General features: G+C 39.4%; 1 protein-coding gene across 2 annotated transcripts in view; it reads left to right on the top strand.

Annotated features, from left to right (window-relative positions):
- The first annotated feature begins 4166 nt into the window (after positions 1-4166).
- lpar4 (lysophosphatidic acid receptor 4) overlaps positions 4167-6751 on the top strand; it is a 15961-nt gene continuing 13376 nt past the window's right edge. Inside the window, exon 1 of one of the 2 annotated variants that reach the window (XM_014009262.1) lies at positions 4167-4413. The gene's annotated coding sequence lies outside the window, so the exon portion shown is untranslated. Of the gene's footprint in view, positions 4447-6751 lie in introns of both variants that reach the window. The other variant, XM_014009253.1, reaches the window with a different exon arrangement.

Below are 6751 nucleotides of genomic sequence, written 5' to 3'. Positions count from 1 at the left end.
ACACACACACACACACACACACACACACACACACACACACACACACACACACAGTGAGTGTGTGTCATTGCCCAATGCCACCCTGAACACAAAAGGAGCCAGTCCAACGCCGCCCTACCAACTGATTAAAAATAACCTCTGTAATGGCCTGAGACATTAGGATTGTGTTCTAACAATGGAATGGCAGCACTTTGATCAGCCAGAATACGGTAGAATAATGCTGTTATTTTGAGACACCTTGTGCTCCTGCTCTTAACTCATTTGGCCTGAGTAACACTGAAAGATGTCCCTTTTTATTTGGTGTTTTTCCAATTTTTTTTGTGTTTTTTTAGAAAGACTGAAGGGCATCAATTGTTTAGGATTATGTCATTAATGGATGATGAGGGACTCCATTTCTCTTGTGTGTCCAGAAACACGTCATGTCTCATCACTGTAAACGCATGTTCATGCTGTTACAAGACTCCTTAATTTTCAAAATACTTAAAGTAATTATTATGAAATTCAAATAAAGAAATTCCTGTCTCACTTATTAAATCCACATTTAGTCCACCTCGAATCTGCAAGGACCTCTGCAGAGTGAAGTATGCCTAAGTACAGTATGTGGGGGCCTTCACAGTCACAGTGCAAAAACTATAAGTTTCAATAAATGTTTCTGAATGGAGAAGTATCTGGTTATCACAGTTACCTATTCAGATGTGATCACAGTATTTATGTAAAAACACAGTACGTTAAATTAGACCCTACATTTCCAGCTTTGTAGGGAAAAAGCCTGAATGTGTGCGCTTTGAGGAAAACGGGGGAAAACAACTAAGTGGAAAACAAAAAAAATGTTTATTTTTAAATGTAAATAAGAATAACAAGTGTAATGGCTGTGGAAATAAGAAGAGTTCTTTTTTATTTAAAAAATTTTAGACTTTTACAATAATAAAAATGGTTGAAGCTTCTCTACTTACTCCAGTTGCTCCAGTCTCCAGTCCAGAATGAATTTCTCGAAAGCTACATGTTGGACTTTTACAGTCAGCGTCATATCTGTGTGTTTTTGTTCATCAGTTCCTTTGGTTTATTTTGTTTGGTTATTTTTCTTGATTATTCAGGTTCTCTTTGAGTTTTTGTTTTCTATGCTAAGATATTTGCCGCCAGGAATCAGCACGGCCAGGGACCATCCTTCACCTGCTGCCTAGCATACATCGCTCCTGACCTTAATGGTCCTCCCCGCGGGTGGTGAGTCCACGTGGAGGTGGCCTCCTGTAGTCCTTTTGGGCTTCGCCCGGCCCAACCCCAGGAGCCAAGGCTCGATCACCAGCTGCTCGCCGGAGAGCTCCCCCCCAGGCCTGGCTCCAGGGAGGTGCCCCGTTTTCCCTATTCCAGGTGAGGTCTCCTGGCTCAAGTGGTGGAGTTTAAGTATCTGGATGTCTTGTTCACAAGTGATCGTAGGATGGAGCGGGAGATAAATCGACGGATTGGGGCCTCATCCTCAGTAATGAGGGCATTACTCCAGTCAGTCGTGGTGAAGAAAGAGCTGAGTCAAAAGGCAAAGCTTTCGATTTACTGGTCTGTCTTCGTTCCACCCCTCACCTGTGGTCATGAGGCATGGATCATATCCAAAAGAACCAGATCTCAGATACAAGCGGCCGAAGTGAGCTTCCTTCATAGGGTGGTCGGGCTCAGCCTTAGGTATAGGGTGAGGAGCTCCATCATCCGGGGGGAGCTTGAAGCAGAGCCACTGCTCCTCCACATCGAAAGGAGTCTGTTGAGGTGGTTCGGGCATCTGATGCTTCCTGGATTCCTCCCTTTAGAGGTCTTCTGGGGACATCCCATAGAGAGGAGGCCCCGGGGAAGACCCAGGACTCATTGGTAAATGGGAATGGACTGTACTTATATATCGCCTTTCTATCTATCCAGGACACTCAAAGCGCTTCACACTGCAGACATTCACCCATGCTCACACACATTCACACACTGATGATGATGGCAAACTACAAATTGGCAGGATTATGTATCCTCTCTGACCTGGGAACACCTTGGGGTCCCCCAGGACGAGCTGGAAAGTGTCACTGGGGAGAGGGATGTTTGGGTTTCTCTCCTGGACCTGTTGCCTCCGTGACCCGACTACAGAAAAGCGGAAGAAGATGGAGATTGAGATGTTAAGATATTTATTCACTTGTGTCTCTGCATGTCATATTTAACATCCATCTTTATGTGGTCAACTGATACCTGGACGCAGGTATCAGTTGACCAAACGTAGGACTAATAGATTTAAAAACTCATTTATCCCAGCAGCACTTCAATTTATTAATGAACATATGTGATTTTTGTGTATTTGTGCATGAATATTTTTGTTTTTGTTGTTTTTATGTCTTCTGGCTGTGCAACAAATTGCTCCTTGGGGATAATACAGATTCTTGAAGTTGATCCTACTTTTAGTGTTTTTCTTGTTCCATTATTTAAATCTGCCTCCAGTCAGCACCTAGTGTTCTTAAGTTTGCTTGCCACCCTCACCTGCCAGTACTAACTAATCAGAATTCAGCCCAGGTGCTGCCACTTTCCACTCACCTACAGTGTCTTTTTATTTAGTCTCACGTCACAACTTCTTCAGCAGCTCGTTGTCCTGATTAACCACAAATGTCTTGATTTTACCTGTGTAACCTTGAACCTCTCTGTGTTTTCTACCCTGAGTTTCTAGTTTGTAGGTTTTGCCATCACGTCTTTGTTTTTGCTTGTTTAATAAATCAGTTTTAATTTTACATTCATTACTATATGAGACCAAATATTTTTTGGGGGAAAAAAAGCATATAAACTGCTATACACTGTGAAGAAGGTCCTTCATAATTTGAGCTACTTTATGTAGCATGGGTGTGCTCCAGTTATAGCAGTGTCACTCTCCTTAGCCTCCCCGGTAAGATATTTTCAGGGAGAAGAGAGTCTGAAGAGAGGGGCTCTGTTTCATTCATGGCACCAAATTTCCATTGTTGTATGTGGAAATATTTTGCAGAGATCTTTTTTTTTGTCTATAACGTCTGATACTGCTACCTCTGCACAGTCAAGCTGCACACTCTGAGGTGATTTCTGTTCAGGTTTTTCAAAAGATACAGGAGGAGTGGTGTGTCAGAAACTTCTGTTTCTGAAGGTGAAAAGACATGAGGCACCTCGGTGCTCATGCACAATCACTGGTTAGAACAATGCTCACAGGACGAACCACTGTGGCTAACATCCAGTCAACCTCTGTTCATGTTTGATGTTCTATGTAAAACAATAAAGATGTGGCGTAACAATGGTTTGCGTGGTGTTCCAGTTGAATCGAGGTCTGCTGTGTGTCTGGATCTGTTTGAAACTGCAGGTACTGTATCTAGATGGCAAACACTTGTCTGTTCACTAACAGTATCTAAGACCTGCTTGGGTTATTTCTAATCTACTTTTTGCAAAAGCAGAGACAAGAGTTTGTTTTGCCTTTCTTGCACTTAATTTAACTTGGCATTAATATTTAAACATGTTAATGAAGTTTTCTGGGATTGAATCCCTCTCAGTTCGAGTCCTATGGATCACAGGTGTTGGTTTCTTAAATTTCTTGGTGTGTGTTTGTACAGTTTGGATGTGCTATATGGAATAAAAGTTATGATGTGATTATTATTATTATTTTGCAAAAAAAGTGAAGTAATTCAAAATGGCTTCAATCTCAGCAGTAACAGTTTACAATTTTGTTTTAGTTCCACTGCAACTAGTCTTCTTCGTCACAAATGAAATTCAGTTAAACTAATTTAAACTTAGATTTTTGTGCAAGAGTACAAACTCAGTTTTTTTTCCCAGAAAAAAAAAACATAAAACAGTGTGGACTTTTGGATAGATAGATAGATAGATAGATAGATAGATAGATAGATAGATAGATAGATAGATAGATAGATAGATAGATAGATAGATAGATAGATANGATAGATAGATAGATAGATAGATAGATAGATAGATAGATAGATAGATAGATAGATAGATAGATAGATAGATAGATAGATAGATAGATCCTTCTTTCTGTTCTTTCCTCTTCTCTCCAGTCCCTCCCTGACCCCCTTCCCCCCTCTCTACCCCGTGACCCTCAATCTAGGTACTATTGTCTCGTTTCCTGTAACGCTCGCGCACCGACACGCACGCGCAGACGCAGGGCGACGGGCTGAGCTGCTGTGCGGACAGAGGGACGGACGGAGCGGGCGGTCAGGACTGATTACCGGGGGGACTCAGACCCGTGGGATTTGCTTCAGGTTTAAAAGCGACAGTCTTCACGCAGAGTTGGACTCTCAGAGCAGGGAAAAGTCCAGGGCAACAGCTCTGGAGCCTCAGCTGCGGTGAAAAAAAAAAAAAAAAAAGGTTTGGGAGTTTTGTCTTGTGACAGCTGCTGCCAGGCTGGAAAGGCTCGGTGACCAGGAGGTGAGCTGTCACCATCCTCCCAGCTGTCTCTGAGTGAGTGTGAGCTCTGCTTTGTCTTTACACTAAAACTGCTTTTCTACACTTGAGTTTTAGGTTAGTCAAATATTATTCACTAGGATCTCTGGTTCTTGTTCCACATTTTACTGGTGGCTATCTTTATAGTGCAACACTGAAAAATCTGGAACATTTCTAAAAACAAAGTTTTTTTTCAATTTATTTATTTATTTTCCCTTAAAGCCCAGTAGTTATTTAAAACTTACTGTTGTGATAATCTAAGCCAGTGGTTCTCAATTTAGGATGGAGACCCCACTGGTCTTGAAACACCAAAGATGATCCTCAGATGATCTCAAGACACATTTCGAAACCTACTGCTAACGTTACACTTTCCTAATAACCTCACAGAAAAATAACAGTCATCATAAACGGATAAATCTAATTCCATGTTGGTCAAAGCTGTTTTTGTTGACATTATGGCCATTTTTATTATCAAAGCCTGTGTTTTTAAATCAGTGCTCTGTGAGTGACATTCTTGTGAGACAGAGGCTAAAAAAGTTTATAAGGTTCTGATAAGATGACAAATTGTCAACACTTTTATGTATCAACTTAAAAAATGCAAAGGGAACAAAGAGTAAAAGTAACGTTAAAGCTGCTGCAATTGCTTTATTATGGTCACCATAGTAACCACACATCGTTGTCTCTCACTCCCTGACAGCCCTCTTAGTAAGAGTTCTGCCTTTTGTAGTCAGTGTACAAAATATAAAATGATACTGAATGAGTACATGAACAAGAAGTATCACGAGCAGCTATAGCAGACATGTCTGTGTTTACACCTTTTACACAGGACAACCTTCATCAGGTTTTGAAGAGAAAATTGCTCTAATTCAAGAAAAGTCAATAAGAGTTTTGATGCACTTTGCAGAAATGCGAGAGAAAACCAGAAGTCCTCCTGCAGTGAGAGATACATGGTAAAGAAGGCAAACTCTTCAACACAGAAGAAATGTTAAAGTTTGGAAGAAAAGGAAGTGTGTGTTTGAATAATTTTGGGAGGCTTAGACAGCTTTAATGTTGCTGTGTGTCATCATCCACAGAGCTGAAAACTTTTATGGGAAACTCTCCCTAAAGCCACAAAAACAGGAGCTCTTTGTGTGAAAGCTGTGAAATATATCAAAATGTCTGTTCAGTCGTGGAAAGTCCAGCTTTCTGTGACCGGTCAGAATAAACTCTGAATGATGTTTTTATTGTAACGTCTGAAGAGCTCTGGAGAGGGCTGTGCTTTTAAACTGGCTCCACCGAAATCTCTTTGTTTTCACTGTGATTGCTTTTTTTTCTATTTTGTCTGCACCAATAAAAAGCACACTGTTCCCGATTAAGGTGAACCCTTTCATACATATTTGTAAGGATTTTCTAAAACTCATGAAGGAACAGTTGTGAATCCAAAACTGTGAAAAAACAGAGAAATAACAAGCACATAGTAATAACGGCACTTCCGTGTCTTTTTTCACACCTTTAGTCAGAGTTGTAATGTAACTTGTAAAGTAACTAAGTACAAATACTTTGTTACTGTACTTAAGTATAATTTTTAGGTATTTTTACTTTACTTGAACAATTATTTTTCAGCCTACTTTTTCTTTCTACTTCTTACATTTTCACACAATTATCTTGTACTTTCTACTCCTTACATTTTTTAAAAAGGCAAGAAGTAGAAAGTTGTTACTTTTATTCCATTTTTGCTTGTTTTCATTGCAGTTTGTTATAAAAAATAAATCCATAGAAACTGTGCCTCCTAGATAGAATGAATTTAATTGTGGTTGAATGAGAAGCATAAATATATAAAATTCTGATACCGTATTAGTTTGTATACAAACAAATCATGTCACACTCCAGCAGGACAGAATCATTAAAAGAAAAGGACTGTACTTAAGAAGTATTTGTATTTCATGAATTATATTATTGCTTTTGGCCTCAGCCCTCAGATAAATTTTCATTGTGGGAAAAAGGTTTGGGCAGCCTTGATATATGTACATAAACTGAAACAACTAGACTGGTGCATCCTAAATTTAACACAAAATAATTATTTTAATACAATACAGTAATTTCCGCATTTTTGGGGAGGTCACCTCCTAAAAAAGGTCATTACAGAAAATCTAACTGCTCATTTTAAATCAATACTTTTACTTTTAATACTTAAGTACAAAAAATATCAGATACTTTAAGACTTTTAATCAAGTAATATTCCTAAAGGAAACTAACTTTTACCAAAGTCATCTTTTGGTAAGATACGTGTACTTGTTTTATTCAAGTATCACTTTGTGGTACTTTATTTAACACTGGCTCTCAC

This window comes from Austrofundulus limnaeus, unplaced genomic scaffold (assembly GCF_001266775.1).
Source record: "Austrofundulus limnaeus strain Quisiro unplaced genomic scaffold, Austrofundulus_limnaeus-1.0 Scaffold1, whole genome shotgun sequence".
Classification (NCBI taxonomy): Eukaryota; Metazoa; Chordata; class Actinopteri; order Cyprinodontiformes; family Rivulidae; genus Austrofundulus; species Austrofundulus limnaeus.
This window is presented reverse-complemented; position numbering and strand designations above follow the sequence as displayed.